Here is a 21,999-nt window from a genome sequence, read left to right as displayed (position 1 = left end):
TTCAATCATTTGGTTTTTTGCAGGCAATCCAGCTCTTTGTCATCGATTCTCTAACTGGGCTGTGAGAGTGTCATCATTCCACTGCCAAGAGGAGAAGCTGTTTTTTCATGTGAAACTGAATTGGCAGATGTTGTTACCCTTTCAGCTTATAAAAATTCGTTTATATTATTTATTTTTTTCCTTGGCCATTTGAGAAACAGCATCATATTACTATAGTGTGGTAGTGGTGGGTTGGTGTTGTCCTTGACTATTGGGCTGGGTTTGGGGGGTTTAGCAGGGTATTGGGTTTTTTTGGAGGTGGCTTGGTTGGGTTTTTTTTGCTGGGAAGACTTATTTTGGCTCCAGGAAAATATACTTAAGGAAAAATGTTATAGGTATACTCAGTAAGTTGCAATGTCTAATGGGACTTGCAAAGTGACATATAAAAATGCAGTTCTTAACTATCAGCCCCATTCGATTGAGCAAAGGTTCTGCGGACAAAGTTGACATGCCTATTTAAAACTGAGGCCCCCTATTCCTTTACTTTTGATGGGCTTTTGGTGACTGAAGTACCTCTACTTGGTCTGCAGTGTACGGGATAACATCTCAAACCATTTCTGTCGTTTGCCGGCACAGAGAGGGATTGTGTGCATGTCAATTTAGTAGCAAGGGGAGAGTGTAACAGGGAGGTCATAGAACATATCCTTCCAGGGAATGGCAAAAACAAAGCTCAAGAACCCAACAAATAATAAAGAGAAAGAGGAATATTAATGAACGCTGGCTAAGAAGAATAACAGACAAATGCCTGAGAAGAATTGGCTTGTGCAGAGCCAGGTGTGGACCTCAAGAGTTCCTCAGCGGCCCCACCACCCATGCTTTGTATTCTTTCTTCCTCCGTCTGCAGGAGCTAGGGGCTCAGAGCTAATAAATGAGGCTTGTGATTTACTGTAGTTGATTTTTTCCTTCTGTGAAGCTTGTGCTTAGCTTGTGACACTTGAGTAGACCCTGAAGTCAAGAGGGACTTTTCATGTGGTTAAAGCTAAGGGAGTGCTGAAGTGTTCTGGCTGGTTGATTTGTGCTTCTTCCTGCAGAACCAAGTTTTAGCACACGCAGTTTATTAAGGTCGGAGGAGGTGGATTTTGGAATAAAATTTGCTATACCTTGGGTTCTATTTCTGGGCGTCTTTCCACAAACCTTATCCCCATTCTGCAGATGCTTCTTTTTTTTTTTTAAGAGTGGAAGAGCTAGTGAAATTAGAACTATAAAAAGCAGGCAAATGATAAATGCATTGAGAGGTGGAGTAAAGAAGATTATTTTCCTCAGCTTTAATAATGGAACCATAAGCAATAAGACAAATAGGCTTAGAAAGGATAAATCTAGCCAGATTGCTTTTTTACCTTTCTGATAAGATTACAAAATAAGCAGATGAAAGGCAAGTGATATAATACATGCATTTTAGTAAACCTTTTGATACCATCTCACCAAAGCATACACAACTAATACATGTTGGCTTGGATAAAAACATGGTCATACAGACTGTAGATGAGTTGAAGGACTGTAAATAATGAGCAGAGGTGAATGGCGGTGGATTGAGACGGGGTGGATTGTACTAATGAGGCTCTGCAGGAGTCAGTATTTAAGCTCAAGTTTTTATTCTTTAACATCATCATTACAGCAACTTTTCAGCATGCTGTTGATTTCTCCCCTTGTAAAAAAGCTGGTGAGGCAGATAAGTAAAGTATTGGCACCCACTGGGATTAGCTCTGGCCATAAGACAAATGGAGTGTTTATTAGAAATGCTCAGAACTTAGAAGCTAGGAAGGAAGGAAGGAAGTTAGAAAGCTAAAGAATACTTTTTTTTTATTTTATTATCTTTTTGTTTCAAGAGGAGGGACTGAACTTGCTATTAATGCTGATAGCCATAGAAAGGTGTAGAGAAGAGTGGATTAAACAATTGGATGACTGAGGAGTAGCAGCAGTGTTCAGCTGGGTTCCAGGAATCCTTAAATTAAAGGGAGTTTAGTTTTCCGTCAGGGATGTGTTGCAAGTTATTGAAGAGCTTCCTAAAGAAAGTTTCGTAAAGCTTTGCTGCTTGAGACATCCCACACTGCACTGGGAAAAAGCAATAAAATGTGCTGAGTGAAGGAAGATGGTGTGAGTAACTTCTGTCTCTTTATAGTCCTTGTCTACAGGTCTTAACCCACAAATAACTGACTGCCAGCGTCCCGTATAGCAAGTGCTACCCCCACCCCAGCTCTCACCCCCTGCTCTGACGCTACGAGGTGTGACACCCTGTGGCAGGGCCAGATATTTGGTGGTCTTTCCCTGGTGTCTGCACATCCTTTCTTGAAGATATGGAATGAAAATGTCAGCACGTAGTTAGCATTTTCCACACGCTCTCTGCAGCACAGCAAAAGTGTTCAGCTGTGTTATGAAGAATGACCGGGAAATAGCTTAGGCTGAATAACCAGTTTTGGAGTGCTGTTGCTCAAAGATATTAACAATAATATAGCAGCATGTCTACAAAATGATCCCATACTAAATACTGTCAAAGCAGGCGGGAATGGATTAGGCCTGCTCTGAATTCTTTTGTCAGGTTATTTTGAGTGAAAAGTGCTTTTCTTGTTAAAATCAGCACTGCTGGAAAGACTTTTTTTTTTTTTTTTTGACAGATTGCCAACGAGTGTTGAAATAATGATTTCAATTTTTCTGGAACTTGTTTGTATCTTTAAAATATTATTAGGCAATAGCTAATAATTCCCTTACAAATCACATAATGCATAACATAAGGTGAACACATAATGGTGTGTTACAAGTGGTCTAGCTAAAAGCCTGTGTGAATCTGTCAATGATACAGTAATCAACACAGTACTGGGTTTTTTACCTAAATCTGTCCCTCCCGGGTTGTGATGAAAGGTTATCATTTGCACCTTAATATATGTGTACAACTGCAATTGATATGTCATGAAATAATGGAAAATTTAAGTTGGCAATAAAAATTTTCTTAAAATTGTCGTATGGGATACTAGGGCTTTTTTTTTTTTTCTCCTCAGTTTCCATGCCCACAAACCACCTTGTTTAAAATTACCTCTGTGGATGAAATTGTGTATTTCAGCTAGTTCTGAAATGACTATCTTATTAAGTTGGCGTATAGAATATCTTGTCTATGCATTGAGAATTAATCAAAGGACATAACAATAGCAATATTTTGTCCTGAATTTTAAAAGAAAAAAGGGCAAACCAGCTGCTGCAGAAATCCGAACTTGTAAATGCAGGCTTTCAATGCCATAAATGTCTTGAGGAAATTATAGCTTTATTATTACAAAATTCATCAAACTAATTTTGCTATCCGGTTCTTGTGGCAGTTGTCGTACGTATATCAGCCTGAATAGCACATATGAATCCTGCATGCAGACTGTAAGCAATTAATAGTACTTCTATACTAAAAGTTTGGGAAACGTGGTTGATAGCTTTTCTCTAGCGATGAAATGTTGCAGGTTCTTTCTGCCGCTTCTTGTAATTAAGCCTGTATGAGATGTAATTAAGCCCTATTATATGTGTCTCACGCTGCTGCTGCTGCTTGTCTTCTTAAATCTAAATCTAAGCTAAAAGAAAAACAAAACTGTTTTCCTCCGCATCTTTTAGGTTGAGTTGGAGCAGACTTAACACAAATGATTATGAAATGAATCAAATGTGAAAATATAGCTTTAGATGTGTGCATAGCTTGAATTTAGAAAAAGAATGAAAATACAATTAGAATAGTAAAAGATGTGAATTGCATATAGATTATATATAATTATATAATGCCACAAGGAAACAAAATAATTAGTTTGAAAGACTGGCAGAGAGTGACAACTGTTTGGTATTCGACATATATCTGGTAGGACTGTACACTTCTACAATTTCAGTTGTGAAACAAATGATTTGTTTTTGTGATAATTTACATTGGCACCATTAGAAGCAGTTGTTCGATGACTTTGTAATGCAAACAACTCAGTGTCTAATCCAATAAATTAGCATGAACATTTTGCTTTATTTTTCATGGTTATTAAGCCAATTATCATCCACTGTCATACCAACAGCAGAGTGTAACTGATGTGGTCCTGTTGTACGTCTAACCCTCGCATCCTGTTGAATTCCGGAGGAACTGACTACTGTCTCTTACAAATCCAGTACTGTAGTCTGTCGTCTATGATGCTGTGCAGAAAATGAAGTCCTGTATTTGTAGTTTTTGAAGAAACTGCAGTATACATTAATGCCTGAGCTAGTTCTTCGTCTCTTCAAGGCTAGGGAGGCTATTTGAGATCAGCTGGAGGCGTGGCATACATGGGGACTGCCTGTTTTCTTGAAAGCGCTTTGGAAAAGTCCTCCCAGCTCAATGTTAGGTAAAAGGAACTGACTGTGTTCATTTTGGTCTTGGCTATTAAATGAGAGGTCAGAACATCCAACAGAACAATCCTGTTTCTTGAACTAAAGCTACGAGAGCAAATGGAATAATTTTTGATGTCAGTGCAGAGCCAAGCCCAGCACAGGGCCACAGCCCTGATGAGCATCATGGCTCTGGTGTACACCTTTCACCTGATCTTTTTGGTCACCTGGAAGGCGTTTCATTCCCTGACACCTTCGAAGTATCCCCTTCCTTGCAGAACATGCTGCAGAGCCCTGGTCAGAAACAGCCTTTCCCATTCAGCCCCACAGACTGGGCTCTCCCAGCTAAATCCAGATGTCTCGTCACCTGGATCGCATGGTGGTAATCGACTCATCTGCCTGTCCTGCCCCATCTTTCCTTATATTAAACCGGCTTTGGAAAAAACAGGTTTATGTGGTGACCAGTAGGCAAAAAAAAAAAAAAAAAGTTTATTCAGAAAAGAGAAAATAAATAAGCTATGTGCATGCTTAGTCAAGAGCAGGTCATCTGCCTTCTACAGTGGAAGAATTAATTAATACATATTAAATAATGCATGTCCTTGTTGTAGACTACTCTGAGTATGGTGTAGAACCTGCTTTTTCTGGTATCAGTATCCCCAACCTCTGCTGATCACTTGTTTCTGCATTAACTCATCTCCTCGAACCACTTAGGCAGTAATACAATCACTAACAAGCCCGTGTGGATATGTATAACACTCCTTATAAAATTAATGCAGTAATCTTCAAATGTTTGGTGATTCCATAACATCTGTCACATAGTGCCCCTAGCCACACTGTATTGTAAGTGCTTAAAAATAATATTGGAAAATGTGTTTGATCAGGAAGCCACTAGATGTACAGATTTACCATAATTCATTCCAAGCTGTGAAATGAGGATATAGGATAAATGATGCCGTAAAATGAGAATAATCAGGTAAGATTAGAACCCTTGATACATGGGAGCATGAAAATAAAAAATTAAGTGTGATACCAAAAGATTATTTGAGGGTAATACTAAATACTGTTTTACACGTTTATATATAGTGAATATCTGCTTTAGCAACGGGAAATGAGTTAAAATTATAGAGATGAACTAATACTTTAGATTATAATTGAGCTTTCACTGCAGTCAGTTTAGTTGTCTATTTTGTGCATTTTCTTTTTAAATAGTCATTAGTTCAGGAAATTAGAGGGGTCCGAAGACGCTGTGTTTTTCTTGCACCACCGTAAGTACTTTATACCTTTTCATGTCAGTGTTTTTCCTCTTGAATCCCATAATGGCATCCAGCTGAATAGCTGTACTTCTGTCGGCAGTTTTGCCATTTTTATCTTGCGGGGCTCTAGCCCGTGTGCTTTCTCACATCCCTGCTTCACAACTTCGCGGTTTTCTCAGAAGTCTGAGCCAAGGTAGCACAGCTGTGCCGTACCGGCCTTGGGCCCGGGATCACAGGCAGCAGGACCCCAAAGGAGGAGGGTTACAGTACTTACTGTAGAAAAACATCTTTTCAGGCCTTGATTCTCCTGTTGCTGAAATACAAGTAAGCACAGGGCCCTAGAGCAAGTCAGGGATCTTTCTGGCAGAATATTCTCCTTCAGAAAGAAATGCTGATCCGGTGCAACTGCGAAACAGTGTATGGGAAAGAAAGTTTCAGATGAATATTGTGTTTAAATTCATTTCTTTGGAGAACTGTCTTGACATTATTGTTTTGACATCTTCTGAATAAAAGGATCCTTTCTTAGTTATTCTGAATTTGTCAGAGTCCGCAGCCTAAGAAAAAGGAAAAAATGTTTTGAAATTATTTGGAAGTTTCAGCTATTCAGAAGTGGGTTTTTTGTTGTAAAATCATTGTAATTTTAGAGCCTTCTTTCTGATTTGAAGCAGAAAAGTTTTGAAAAAAAACCAAATATTTTCCCAGGATAGGAAAAGTGTTTCTTAGCTCTTAAGATAACTGATAATTAGGAACGTTCTTGATAATAATACATATTTTTTTAAAATAAATGAAGTCATTGAATCTGGATTTTTGTCCAGCAGATGAGAAGTCAATTAGACAAAATTTTCTGCTACCTTAAAGAGGAAGGAGGAAGGTAAGGCACGTATATGGAAACTCCATAGCTAGGACACTCAGAGAGGGGTCTGTCTTCTTATGATGATGGAAAGACGAAAAGCCAGCCATGGCTGTGCTCATTTTCATATTACAGCTTGATCCCAGAGCATTTCTGTCCAGCATCCTGTCTTTTATATGAGTTTGAATATTTTTCCTTTTTTTTTTTGCAAATTAAATTATGCTTTCAGGCTTACTTACATAAGGAAGAAGAAGAATAATACAGGGAAAACTGGGTCACCATGGGCCTGTTTGTGATACAGAGACTGAAAACTGGGAAGATAGAAATGGGCAAAAAGAAGGATTAGCAGATTTGGATCTGGATCATGCCTGGCATTTCTCATCCAGGGATGTGGGATTGCCTGAGCTTGTCTGTTCTGGACTGACCCAGCAAGGCCTATGGCCTGAGGAGTCCAAATTGTTATTTGCAAAAGGAAGTGGATTGTCTATGAATGGGGCTGTTGATATGCAGGTAAAATCACGTAGCACAATGTCTAAAGCCATCGTCCTTTCAGGGAAAACGCAAACCTTTTGTGGTTACATGAAAATCATGGGATCTATTTTAGATTATGAACAAAGTCTATATAGACTGCAGGATGAGAGTTTAGGCACGGCTGTGGTATATATCATGCCTGCATAGAGAACTTTGAATTTATACATACTTGTTTCTTGAAAAGACATCCTGTTACTACCTTTTCCAAATAAACCAAAACGGATTATTTTTCCGGAGATCTTCATAATCGATGAATTACATTTTTAGTCTCCAGAAGCTGAAAAGGTATATACCTTCAGTGGAAAAAATACATTCATTTTACTACTTTTCGAAGAGTTACCAACTGAGCTGCAGTCTAGGCAAGTTTGTAAACTGGCCTTTAAAGCCAGTCTTTAAATCCTCATGTTTTTGCAGTCTGTGTGCATTGAAAGCTACCTATCAAGGAGTCTGCCTCTTAAGATGGAGATGCATTTATGCTAATGCAATTTACTTGTCTTATTCAAAATAAATCTAAAGGAATTTTGATTGTGATTTAATAAGGACCTTTTTTTCGGAAAGCTATATATTAAAGGTCAAGTGCTAGAGTCTATTTGGAAGAAACCAGGACCATTTGCATTAGCATCAAGACAGTTTGTTACAATAGCTTCCATGCTCTCTGCACCCTTTTTGAGTTTGGTTACTTGGAAAAGACACTTAATCCTGATATTAGGGCATCAATTTTCTCATATTCTTTCTACTTTTTGCCCAAAAATTACATCCCAAGGAGTGATATCCTCAAGATAATGCCATAAAACATTGGTTAGGCTGCTTGGACCCATGCAGTGGGACAAGCTCTTCTTGGTGGAGAGCACTTCATGCGGAGTGTTCCCTGCATTCTCTGTTATGCAAGTCCTGAGATTGCACGTCAGCTCATTTTTCCCTGCTGCCCTTACGACAGGTGAAGGGATTACATGTAATTGTGTTTTGGGTTGATGCTAACAAAGGGAAGTGTACAAAAGGAGGACAAAGTCTGCATTTGAGTGTTGCTGAGGGAGGCCCGTGTCTCTTCTTCATGGCTGGTGCCCTGTTAACAGAGTTCAGATGGACACAGGCCGACCTAACAGGGGTGTGCAGACCTTCATACTCCTCTGTCTACACGTGTCTTTCCATCATTTATCAGGGAGGTTGGAGTTCATAGAATCATAGAATCATAGGGTTGGAAGGGACCTCTGGAGATCATCTAGTCCAACCCCCCTGCCAGAGCAGGGTCACCTAGAGCAGGTTGCACAGGAACGTGTCCAGGTGGATTCTGAATGTCTCCAGAGACAGAGACTCCACCACCTCTCTGGGCAGCATGTTCCAGTGCTCTGCCACCCTCCAAGTAAAGAAGTTGCTCCTCATGTTTAGATGGAACTTCCTATATTCAAGTTTGTGCCTGTTGCCTCTTGTCCTGTCACTGGGCACCACTGAAAAGAGCCTGGCCCCATCCCCCTGACACCCACCCTTTAAGTATTTATAAGCATTGATAAGATCCCCCCTCAGCCGTCTTTTTTCCAGACTGAAGAGACCCAAATCCCTCAGTCTTTCTTTATGAGAGAGGTGTTCCAGTCCCCTAATCATCTTGGTAGCTCTCTGCTGCACCCTCTCCAGCAGTTCCCTGTCCTTCTTGAACCGGGGAGCCCAGAACTGGACACAGTACTCCAGATGCGGCCTCACCAGGGCAGAGTAGAGGGGGAGGATGACCTCCCTCGACCTGCTGACCACACTCTTCTTGATGCACCCCAGGATGTCATTGGCCTTTTTGGCCACAAGGGCACATCGCTGGCCCATGGTCATCCTGTTGTCCACCAGGACTCCCAGGTCTCTTTCAGCTGAGCTGCTCTCCAGCAGGTCAGCCCCCAACCTGTACTGGTGCATGGGGTTATTCCTCCCCAGGTGCAGCATCCTACACTTGCCCTTGTTGAATTTCATAAGGTTCCTCTTTGCCCAACTCTCCAGCCTGTCCAGGTCTCTCTGTATGGCGGCACAGCCTTCCAGTGTGTCAGCCACCACCCAGCTTTGTGTCATCAGCAAACTTGCACTCTATCCCCTCATCCGGGTCATTGATGAATATATTGAAGAGGACTGGACCCAGTACTGACCCCTGGGGAACACCACTCGTCACTGACCTCCAACTAGACTCTGTGCCCCTAATCACGACCCTCTGAGCTCTGTCTTTCAACCAGAGTTGACTGAAGGTTAGCAAATGTGATGTCTTTCGACAAGAAGGGCCAGAAAGAGGATCTGGGGAACTACAGGCCTGTCAGTCTGACCTCAGTGCCTGGGAAGGTTATGGAACAGATCATCCTGAATGCCGTTACACAGCACATGCAGGACAACCAGGTGATCAGGCCCAGTCAGCATGGGTTCATGAAAGGCAGGTCCTGCTTGACAAACCTGATCTCCTTCTATGACAAAGTGACCCGCTTGGTGGATGAGGAAAGGGCTGTGGATGTTGTTTACCTGGACTTTAGTAAAGTCTTTGACACTGTTTCCCACAGAATTCTGCTGGAGAAATTGACTGCTTGTGGTTTGGATGGGCGTACTCTTCGCTGGGTAAAAAACTGACTGGAGGGCCGGGCCCAAAGAGTTGTGGTGATTGGAGTTAACTCCAGTTGGCAGCCGGTCACAAATTGTGTTCCCCAGGGCTCAGTACTGGGGCCTGTTCTGTTTAATATCTTTATCAATGATCTGGATGAGGGGATCGAGTCCACCCTTAGTAAGTTTACAGACAACACCAAGTTGGGCAGGAGTGTTGATCTGCTTGAGGGTAGGAAGGCTCTACAGAGGGCCCTGGACAGGCTGGATCAATGGGCCAAGGCCAATGGTATGAGGTTCAACAAGGCCAAGTGCTGGGTCCTGCACTTGGGTCACAGCAACCCCATGCAGCGCTACAGCCTTGGGGAAGCTGCCTGTCAGAAAAGCACCTGGGGGTGATGGTCGACTGCTGGCTGAATATGAGCCAGCAGTGTGCCCAGGTGGCCAAGAAGGCCAACAGCATCCTGGTGTGTATCTGAAATAGTGTGGCCAGCAGGACTAGGGAAGTCCTGCTGTACTCAGTACTGGCGAGGCGGCACCACAAATACTGCGTTCAGGTTTGGGCCCCCCTCTACAAGAAAGACATTGAGGTGCTGGAGCATGTCCAGAGAAGGGCGACAAAGCTGGTAAGGGGTCTGGAGAACGAAGCCTTATGAGGAGTGGCTGAGGTAACTGGGATTGTTTAACCTTTCTCCCTGGAGAAAAGAAGGCTGAGGGGAGACCTTATCGCTCTCTACAACTACCTGAAAGGAGGTTGTAGCAAGGTGGGGGTTGGTTTCTTCTCCCAAGTAACAAGTGATAGGACAAGAAGAAATGGCCTCAAGTTGCACCATGGGAGGTTTAGGATGGATATTAGGAAAAATTTCTTCACCAAAAGGGTTGTCAAGCATTGGAACAGGCTGCCCGGGGAAGTGGATGAGTCATCATCCCTGGAGGTATTTAAAAGACGGGTAGACATAGTGCTTAGGGACATGGTTTAGTGGTGGTTTTGACAGTGTTTAGTTAAGTGATGTACTCTATGATCTTGAAGGTCCCTTCCAACCTAGAAGATTCTATGATTCTATCTCTTCATCTGGTCTTGGCAATTCATACAAAGTCTTGGTTAGCTGAACAGCTCCTCCTCCACTGGGTAGCTCAAAACCTGCGCTGGAAGGCTCTGGGTAGGTCATGTTGCCACTTCTGACTCAGTTGCGGAGTGTCACAGACAGATGCCACCCTGTGTCCCACATCTGCTCCCTTAGAGAAAAACAAGAAACTATCCGAGCCAGACCTGGAGTTGACCCCATCAGCATCCGTTTACAAAGTCAAAATTATGAAATTTACTGAGATCATTGTTCAGAAATGTTAGGAAATCATTAGGAAATTGCTGAGACCATCTGTTTGTTTTTTTATTTAATATTTCTATTCCTTTTTATCATAAGGAAGGAAAACTTTATATTGCTTTATTGTAATATCTGTACTCTGGGATTATAACATCCAGGTCTCTGCCTCTAATGGCTGAAACCGCAGTTTATAAGTGTACTTTATGGTAACAGAAGTAGATTTCTTTTGTTAAAAATGTAGCTCTGAAACACCAGTTCTTCTATTAGATGTCCCCTTGTTGATAGCTTGTTCTCCTGACATCGCATTGGAGAAGCAACATCCTAAAATTCTTACACTGGGTGAAGAATTTCTCTATCAGACTAGTAAAAATGACAGCATTTTCTCCCCCTCATCAAATTGACCTCTTTCTTCTGTATCCAAATATAACTCCTCTTGCTTTTTTGAGTTAAATTATGCACAATTACAGCAAAACACTATTCTGAGTTTTGTCATGCATAGTAATTTCATGATTAGTACTTAGGATGTCTTCACACTTGGGTATTTACAAGTTGATTAAATGCCTTGGTTACCTACTTGGGAAGCAGTTGTTACAAGGCTGCAGCGTTTTGGAGGGAGGGGGGTTCTTGTGACTTTCTAAAAATCTCACAGTGGTGTAGAAAAGGTATGAATGTGGGAACCTTGGCTGCAGTGATGAACCAGGTGCAGGGAACAGCCTTTCTTCTCAGCTTTGCTTCTCTAGTGCAGCATTTCCCTGCTTGGGACCCGAGGTCCTCTGCTCTGCAGTGGTGGGGCTGTAGTGTTGGGCAGTGCCACTGCTCAGAGGTATCTATACATTATAATCGCATGGGATTGAAAGGGAAGAGGGGGCATGACGCAGTGCAGAGGCAGTGTTTGCACTTCCTCTTCTCCTGTTGTGTTGGGAGCTCGGTGATGTCCGGCTCTTCCTTTCCTACCACCACATGGGCAGAACCGCGTCAGTGCTGTGGGCATGAGCATTTAAAAGATCATTCTACCAGCAGTTTTAAAATGTGCTCTTCTATAAAAGGGACAATTATCTGCCTGTAACTAAGAAATCCAGGAATGAAAGCCTGCTTTAGGAAATTTCACCTTCTACTTTCCTTTGCAGTGGTTGCAATTTAGGCTTGAGAATGCCGCCGCCCTCCGACCTTCCAGCCCCAGCAGTGCCACACTGTCATTTCCTTAGGAAGCTAGAAAGTGGCTCTCCTTCCCATAGGAATGTGTATACATTGCTGTTTAAAAGGAGAAAATATATCAGAAATAACAGTCTCAGGTTTGAGAGGATTTTATCTTGCCGTCCTGGGTTTTACGTTGGGTGGCATATTGGGCTGATCTGAGACTGTTTATGCGTGCTTCCACCTTCTTTTAAAAAACAAACAGCATTGCAAGACTCTGTTTGGTTTTTTAAAAATTTCTCAGTCTTTCAGTAGAATAAATTTCCCTTCCACTGTCTATACAGCCCAGCATCAATATGCTGTACATTATTACGTTTATGTATAGTTTACTATCGCTGAAGAGAGAAGTTCTCAAAGTGTTACTACTCCCCTTGCTGGTGTGTTGTAGTCATGGCACTTAGATACGTACCCGGCTTTCCAGTGGTAAACTGCTTGCTGTTTGAATTCATGAGAATGATTTTACGGAGAGACAGAGCAAAATTTAAGAGTATAGGTTTTTGTCTCCTTTCTTATATTGTGTGACTATTAAACTAATAGAATGACTTTCTCCTGTCTTTTTGATTTACGCAGGCGTGGACCGTGGACATGCGTAGACTTGTCAGCATATTTTTATTTGTGGGGGGAGTTATTTAAACAATGGCATGATAAATATTCTAGCTGGGTTTTTTTGCAGAACTGTTTATTCTCCCGAATGAAAAATCAAAAAGGCTTGTAAAGATATACTGATATTGCTGTATTAAAGGATAATAACAATGATTAATTTCCCAAAACTTAAAAGCTGGAATTGTTTAACATGGTACCTGTGGGTTTTTTTCTGGTGCTGTGTGACTGATGGAATCAAGTGGAATCAACCCACTTTCAGGTAAAATTAATTCTTTATCAAGCAAATAGAAAAATGTGTGCAGCTCTTTTGCTTCACTGTACATATAATGAAAATATTAATTTACAGAGAAGAGATGATACAGGTACTAGACCAGGTTTTTAAGGAAATTGGGATCTTCACATGGAACTTGCTGGGGTTTTTTTTCCCTTTTTTTATTCCTTGACAAAAGGTAACAGAAACAACACGGAGCTACAATTCAGGAATTCATCAGCTGATTCATCACCAGAATAACGGTCTCCTCCTGCATCTGGTGTTGCGCTGGAATAGCTTTCATATGATTTTATATAAGCGGGACATAATTTGGTTGCTTGTTTGCCCAACAATAATGGGCCGCCTCGGGCCAGACAGAAAATCTGCTGAGTACAGTTATCTGGTGTCCAGCAGGTAACCGAAAGTGGATTGCAAGGGAAGAATGCAGGAATAAAGCAAAAATTTTTGTTCCCTTCCCCCAGGGCTCTCCCAGTTCCACTTAGGTAACACCCCAATGAGATTTCAGAATAACTTCAAAAAAAAAAAAAAAAAAGAAGATTTTTTTTATCCTTGTTCTTTGGAAGGCCCAGCGTGGAGGAAAGTTAGTGGTGTTTCTGGGAATGGCACTGAAACGTAGCAGGGCTTTAGGAAAGGTGTGGGCAGCTCTGCCCACAAAGTGCTGGTGCCCTGGGCAGTAGTATAACATAGGCAGCGAGACGAGACTTACGGGCATTATAGAGTCTAGTCTCACAGCGTGTGCCTGTGTTTCACGTGGGGTCTTCTATATCTTGGTGTGATTTTATGATTTATTATTTTTCGTTTTGGAGGGTGGGTCTGTGTCTGAGGACAGCCGTGTGGAGCCCCAGTGGGCCACTAAACCAGACCAAGAATAGGGAAACGTGCTTCGTCCGTGCTCATCTCTATGACCAAAATCAAATCAAATCAAACGTAGAGTACCGGTGGACCCGGCTCAGAGCTTGTGACGTGCGTGCCTCTGGCTTGTGAATATTGAGTCTGAGATGCAGAACCTAAATCTCAGCTATTCGTTTTCACAGTAATAAGTCAATCCATTTCGTTCGGGGTGCTTTGTCTCCTTTTGCATAGGCTGTCCAGAGGAGGTGTCCTGACCACGTCGAGGCTGTGCAGGTGCTCAGCAGGGAGCTTTTGGGGTTAAAGCTGGTGAACAAGGGGGAAGAGACTGTCACCCCCATCCTGTCATCTGTCACCCCAGTACTAAATCCTGCATGATACACTGCTTTTACTCTGCTTTTTGCTACAAGCAGTGGATTCTCCTCTGTGAGAACCTGACCTGAAGCCCGTTTGCAGGAGAGTCTGTTCCCTATGCCTATTACAGAGCAGGAACTCCATTTTCAAGGTATATAGTTGAAATATAAGTTGAGATATTTGTTATTATTTTTCTGCCTGGCTTTGTATGGCATACTGGAAAAAATATTTAAGAGATCTGTGTCTGCAAAGCTTTCTGTTTGAGTGGGCTACATTGCCTTTTTTTTAAAAAAAACTTCTTTTAATTAAACCCCCTGAGGCTAAATGTGGGTAGTTGAAGGCACTATGGGATTGTAATCCAGAAACACAGAACTAATTTCCTTGTTTTACTTTTAAATTAGGGGTTTTTTCTGTTAACTAAAATTGAAATGTTTCAATTATGAATAATGCCAGGAAGAACTAGCACACTTGAGTGAGTTTAATGAATTGTGTGTGTTCTTGCTGCTTTGTGAACGTGTGCGTGGCAGTGGAGTTTCTGAGACCTGTCACTTAATATATACTGAAATGCATGTTTTATTTATGATGTATTAATTTTAACTACCCTAGCTTTTTTGTTTTATGAGCAGGGTTTCTGTAGAGCCCTAAGATCATTTTAATATGTTCAGAAGAAATTTCCACAGACATTGAACTGCAGAGCTTTATGTCTCATTTATGTCTCATGAAAGTGTAAGAGTAGCGTGTTTCTTGTCTACATTTATTAGCCTTAAAAAGGCACTGGATTTTTCTGTCATGATTGAGAAAATACTAAAGGGCGGTTTATTCCTTCCCCTGGGTGGATAGTTAGTCTGTGTTTATGGTCCCTGGTATTATATGTCGATTCTAGCCAATATTAGCCAATGTTGAATATGAACAAAGAGACAGCAATGTAAGTACTCTGCTAAAACTTGAGAACAGGTACTAACAGTAAAACTGTACCTTTCTTTGACAGTAATTTGAAAGGTCAAATGGCAATTTAGAGCATCTTAGTATTGGTGTTCGGTGCTTTTAAGGAAGCAAAATTTCCTTAGGAGTTTTGAACTTACTTCAGTGCATTTTTATGTTGCCTGCATTTGAACAATTTGTCTCTTTTGCCATGTCTTTTTTGTTTTATGAGCTGTTCTTTATCTTCTGTAAGGAATTACTTACCGAAAAGCCGTATTTTAAGCCTTCGATTTAATGTTCCAAAGGAATATAAGAGTACTTTTGACTAAACCCCCAGTTTTAGAGTAACTTGTGAGCACACAGGAAAACTGCTTTTCTAGCTAACATAATTGATTATAATAGTGCAAAGACAGTGGATGCAGCCAACAAAATTAATGTGTTAGGGTTATTACTTCATTAGAAAAACTGGAAAATATAATTCATGCTCATTAAGTGTGGAGACAAAAAATATGTTTTCACTGAAGTGACATTCTCTTTTAAAAAAATGCATCGCAGACAACAGGATTACTTAAATTAGTCGTTGTTGGTCTTTTAAAAAATGACCCAGAGCTGTTTTACAAACTGAAGTATAATTGTCAGTGTGAGATTCTCCACATTAAAAAGCCAAAGACGATATTTGAAAAAAAAAAAATGTGGAAGAACTCCTATTTACAGAAGAGCAATGAATAGTTTTGAAGTGGCATCCACAGATCTGATAATGGATCTGGAGAGGGTGTGCGTGTGTGGTGTGTGATATATGAGATATATGTATACACACACACACAGAGTTTTCTTCTGGATTGAGAATAGTTTGTGAATCTTCAGCTTTCACCTTAGTGAGTAGCAGTACCAAGGAAAGATGATAGTGTCTTTTCTGGGATTTCTGTAATTTTCCAAATTAAAAATGTTTGGAGGACAAAAAAAAAATAAAATAGGATTTTTCCTTTTGGATGTGTTTTTGTTTTCTAAGAGCTAATTTGTAAGCCAGGCTTCTCTAAGTACATGTTTTCCACTTAGGTCTTTGGAGAAGACAACTGAGCAGATGAAGCTACATGCCTTTTAGACAGGTTTGCTCCAGCGCATGGGTGGGCTCTTCTGGGGGAGGAATGACTGATTTGAGGTGGGTTTCAGTGTGAGGTGAGGGATTTATACCGGAGGCAAGGGTTGCAGGGCTGGCCCAGAGTTAGTTCTCTCTTCTGCTTCTGCAGCATCACCACTCAGTGGCAGACAGCTCTCAGAAGCAACAGAAGCAAAACAGTTCATTGGATGTTGTGTAATTTAAACAACCCACCACGAAGCTGACTGTGCCTCAGTTATAGGAATATTCACACTGACTTTGATGCTACCTATGCAGGAAAAGGCTGAAGCATTTGGAGTTATGCTTCAATAAATAAGGCTGATTTTAGGCTAACACAGTGATATTTTTTTTTTCTTATTTTTTTTTTATTTGGAGAGAGAGTTTTGTTTACTGTTTTTTTTTTCATTTTCTTTAAACAAAACCAGCCAACCAAGCAAGCAAAAAATATGTTCAAGGTACTGAGAACCAAAACTGCGTAAGGCTTGGAAGTGGCTGTAAAAGTTGTTTGGATTTGGACTTTGTCACTAGGGGGCACTTAGTCACACAAAATTAGCCGTGTTTGGTTTGGGGTTTTTTTTGGTAAAAGCGTCTTTTCTTTAAAATATCTTTTAAAAATATCTGTTGATCTTTTTTATTATTATTATTGATTCAAGAGTATGCATGTATAGCCATAAATATCTATGGTTATACCAAAACAGAAGAGTTTGAGGGTGGTGATCTGCAGTGGAACATTTCCTCTGGAACAGGGGGAAGGCTGAGGAGAGGCTACCGTCTACAGGATTTAACGCAAAAACCGCTCAGGCAAAAAATATACCAAAAGGCTGCTGAATTAATATTAATTTAATTAATAAAAGCTGAAGTGGAACAAATTATCATATTTAGCAGCGGGGGGGGGAATAATCACAAACACAGATACATTTCTTGTGTATCAAAATCTCTCTGCTATAATTTTACAAATGCAAAAACTCCTGTTGTTAAAAAAACAAAAACAAAAACAAAACCAAGACAAAACCAGAGCCCTCATTTACACATACCAGTCACGAAGCACATAAGATACCAAGTGGAGTACACTTTTATAAAAGGGTTTAAAATACTTGACACTTCGTTGCGTACCATCTAGATACATTATGCTGCGGTGCTTTGTTTAGCCAGGCCCCACTGTACCCCAGTGATACTCTGATGGATGCTTAAGGTTCGCTGGCACTTAAGATTCTCTTGGTACACCTGTAAAGCGGTTTTTGTGTTGAGAAATAATGGATTTTATCTGCTGGCTGCGTGGCTGTGAGAATTTGCCATGGGACCTCTTTTCTCCATACCCCTCTGATGGATAAACAGTCACAGCGGGCTGGAGAATGAACTAAGGGGTGTCCCAAGCAGGTGGGCTTTGCTGTATTTTTATTTATTTTTTTTCTGGCTGTTACTGCCAATCACAGAGAGTAAAGAAGGCACTCGGGGACCACGTCTGCCAGGCCAGCTTAATGCTGAGGCATGCAGAACGCAAGTATTAATTTACACATACTTTCAGCGAGCATGGCATGCGGTCGTAGTGTGTCTGTCAGCATTGTCCTCACCTTCCGACCAAAGCTTGCCACAGAAGGCCTCGGTCCAGTGTTACTTGGGGTTTTTTTAGCTGCTATGGGCAATCTGACAGGTTAGTTATGAAATTAATCAGCTGTAGTGAGAGGGTGGAGCCATGGGTGAATATTCCAGATGTGAACCTGAATGAGTCTGCAAATGGGAAGGGATGGTAAATGCCAGACCACTAGTGACAGAGCTTGGGAAAAGAAGTGGCAGTGACAAGGACCAACAAGCTGGAAGCATGTGTTTGGGGTTTTTTGAAACTGAATTGCCTCAGATTAAGTCTTTGTTGGAAGCATATTGAAGTTTGGGAATGTATACATTTTCAAAAACACACATTGAATAGCTGTATATTTAAGTGGGCATTTATATTTCCCTCTATCTCCTGCCTTGCACAAAGGGAATGCTTCTGTGGTGCATTTTGGAAGACCCACAGGTGGGGTAATAAAATTGTAACAAATTGCCATGATCTCCTTTATCTTTTCTGGTTTAGAGCCATTGCTCATGATTAGTGGACATGCATACCCACAGCTACAGCATTGCCTTTGCATGCATGAACTTAAGGCTCTCTGAGTGCCTTTCCGTGTGGCTTCTGTCCCTCCACATGGACATGGCAATACTTTCTATTCTGCAGCTCAGAGGGAAGCAGCATTAAAGTCCAGAGAGTAGCGCACATGTGTACCCTCTAACAAAAAAAGAGGTGTTTCCTGACGATTCTCTATAGCTAAGGAATTTCAAACAATTCTCTTGGGCGAATTTAGAATTTAAAATGCAATTCAGACATGGTAACTGTGGATTATAGTAGCATCACTTAGGCTGGATGTCAGGTCAAAACTATTCAGACCAGCTTTTTCTGAGTCCCCATTCATGGTGCTGGCTATCTGCTACGGCTTATAGCAGCTTTGTCCTTTATGGTACAGTCTCGTGTGCAGGCACCAGGGTCTGCCCTTCTGTAGCATGTGCCAGGTGCTCAGATGGCCTGTATAAGTGTTTCGGCGCGCAGATCGTATTGCAGGACAAAGATTTACAGGGTGAAATTCTTTCTTCTGTCTCTGTCATGAACTTCACTGCAGTGCGGCTCCCACCACGTTTCCTGGAAAGATAAGGTGGACATCTGAATTCACAGCCCCACTGGATGTTCTTAAAGGAAATTTAAAATTAGTTTTTATGAAAACAGGATAAAAGTATGCAAGAAATAAATACCTGCAGATTTCATAATGGCATTCCTTCCTGTAGCTTGCAATCTAGAGGGGAATAACACTCCTTACTCTTGTAATTGAAAAGCAATAGATTAGAAATCAGTTACAATCAGAGGGGTTTTGACCGGCTTAATTATAAGACTGAGAATTTAAAAAATTGGAAAATGAAGTTTTCTCCAGTTTTGCTGCCTATGTGTTTTAAGTGGAGCAGGTAGAGGGCAGTAGGTGCTAACATTCAGGATATCTTCTCTATTGTACCAGTGCTGGGCAAATAATTCGGATAGTCTTCAGCCGTGATTGTAGGTAACCTGATTTTACAACGAGGAGCACTCACACAATTCATTAACACAACTCAGCAGTTGGAGTTGTAGCATCTTAGACTGCTAAAAGTGGGCCTTCTGCTAGGACTTAAGAATCAGAAATGAAAATACTGCAGGCATTGACTTGAGGGTTCTCTGTGCAGGTGAACTTTAAAGCTGATAGCTGATTTTGCCTAACGCAACAGAGGTATTCAGTGTTTTGTGCAGATTTTGTTTTTCACTTTTAAAATAAATGAAGTGATACGCATTATTTGCCATGAAAACGAATCTCTAGAAGAAGAGATTAATTTCCTCCTCTAAAAGGAGAAAACCTGTAGGAGGACTACTATATGAACAAAGCTTAATTAAAATATAATTGTATTTAATCAATGCAGTATAATTAGAAATAGTGCTTAAGAGTTTGTTCTATGGTTGCTGGGCTATTTGTGTTCTTTAAAGTAATATCTGCTTTATGAACAAAAATCCAACATGGGATTCCCAAAAAGGCTTGCTTTTTTTTTCTCTAGTAATTTTTGTGCAGTCCCAAGGGAGCAAAACCAGAAAACCAGCAAATTGACAGGTGGTAAAAAAATCCTGTAAAATTGTCTAAGCTCTTGACATTTCCAGCCTGTGGCGTGGAAGGCAGGTGTTAGGATACTGCAGGTATTGATACCCTGCTCTCAGTAGGCTTTCTAGGTAACTTTGGAAATCACTGAGGTCATTTGGTTCATTTTTCATTGCACACAGAGCCTAATACTTTTAATATTCAGCAAATCTGTTCTTTCATTTCCTTGGAAATTTATCTAAGCACTGGTCAGTCTCCTGTGGTTGGAGGTGTGTGTATCAGCTCAACAGGAGAGGTCAAAAGCATCCTATGTGAGGAGACCTTGGTAGGTAGGACATCCCCCAGAGCAGGACATCACTATGTCCCTTTGGCAAAGGGGAGAAATATACCCTCCCATGTTTAAGGAATCCCACATGTGCTCTAGCAACAAAACTGGGGTAAAAATATTATTGCTCTGAGACCTCCCTGTAGCATAGCGTGGTCCCTAAAAGCACAACAAGCAAAGGGGAAACATTTAATTTGTGACACCTGGTGGAGCTTAGGTATAAACAAGCTGCCTCACTGCCCATCACTGACAGGGTTTACGGGTCCTTGGCGTGACCAGAAGACAACTTTTATGCATGCATAGGATCTGAGGGGTGGAGAGAAAAAGCGTAATAAACACTTTATGTGCCCAGTGGTCAAGAACTGAGAATAGTTTCAGTAGTTGTCTGATGTACCCCCACTGTTCAGAGCAGTGTGAAATAAGGAACACAGCTTTACTCTTCTCTTGCTTGCCTGCCACCAGTGGGCCGTGTCAGTAAGCTGTGGTGGACCTACCTGTTGAGGGTGTCCAGACTCAGAAGTATTTTAAACTGGGGCCTGTTTTTTTAGTGTCTTTCGTTGCACATAGCAGCAGCAGCAATACTGGATCAGGCCAGAGCTCCGTCTTGATCAATATCCTAGCAGCAAAGTGAAACCTCCTCACGTGACTTTCCCAAACTCCAGCAGTTTGTGTTTCAGGGACTTCCTGCGCCAGAGGTAGTTTCTGTTTGCTTATCAACCCCCAAAGGATTTCCCGTCTCTCAGCTTGTTCAGTTGTCCCCTGAATCCATGTAAAGTTTTAGCAGCCTTTAACATCCCCTGGCGAAGAGTTCCCGAGTTTCCTTTCCCAGTTGCGTGGAGAGCTGCTTCCTCATGTTTGTTTTGAACCTGCCATCTGCCTGCTTCATCTGATGCCCCCGGCCCTGTGTTAGAAGAGGCAGCAAACAGTCAGTTCTGATTCACCCCTTCCACGTCACTTATGATTTTACAGATCTCTATCATATCTCCTCTGGATCATTGCTTTGCCAGGTTCCGAAGCCGTTGCTCCTTGTAAGCCAGTCTATAGCTTCAGTCCACCACCTTACCCTCTTTTGTTCTTCTCCAATTCTGCACATGAGCAGAAGAACCAAAATTGCATGTAATATTGAAGATGCAAGTGTGTGTATATACAGAAACACAATGGTTTCTTTTTGCTTTTTCCTCTAGTCTTCAATTTGCTTTCTCTAACTCGTGACCGCAGAGATGATGTTTATGCAGAAGTTTTACCATCCCAAAATCTCATTCCTGAGTAAAACTGAGCTCAGAACTCAGTTCAGAGTCCACCGCTTTTGCGTTTAAATTAAAAGTTTTCCCCTAAAAGTTTCCTAGCATCGCTTTGCATAAATTGCATTTCAAATGTCATTTTATTACCAACTAACTCATCTAAAAAGTTCCTTAGCTGACATCATTTCTGCCCCAAATAAATTAATATAATTAACAAACATTGTTATCTCCCTGTTTGGTACCTTTCTCGGGTGATTTTTAGAACATGTTGAAGAGCATGGGTCCTCAACATGACGGACCAGGACTCCACCAGTGACTGTCTTCCATAGTGAGAATTGACTGTTCTCTTTCATATTCCTATCCTCTGTTCCCTATCTTTTAACCGTTTGCTTTTCTAAATCTGTGCGAATATGTTCCCTCTAATTCTGTGCCTCTTAAGTTTCTTTAAGAAATCCTGTGAGAGAGATGTTATCAAACACCTTTTGGAAAGCCAAATGGAGAATGTATCTGAGTATTAAAAAAAAAAAAAAAAAGAAATGCCATACAATGCAACCTCTGAAAGGAAAACGCAAGCAGTCAAGAGACTTGTTATTGTCGCTCACCTGAACTATTCAGTCATTTGTG

The 21,999-nt window shown here is 41.2% G+C and overlaps 1 protein-coding gene across 6 annotated transcripts in view; it reads left to right on the top strand.

Moving 5' to 3' along the window:
- Positions 1 to 21,999, top strand: part of CHST9 (carbohydrate sulfotransferase 9) — a 99,070-nt gene that overhangs the window by 42,098 nt on the left and 34,973 nt on the right. The gene's annotated exons all lie outside the window — the stretch shown is intronic.

The sequence above is a fragment of the Chroicocephalus ridibundus genome, chromosome 2 (assembly GCF_963924245.1).
Source record: "Chroicocephalus ridibundus chromosome 2, bChrRid1.1, whole genome shotgun sequence".
In the NCBI taxonomy this organism is placed as follows: Eukaryota; Metazoa; Chordata; class Aves; order Charadriiformes; family Laridae; genus Chroicocephalus; species Chroicocephalus ridibundus.
Note: the sequence above shows the minus strand (reverse complement) of the source record. Positions and strands in the feature narration are given on the sequence as shown.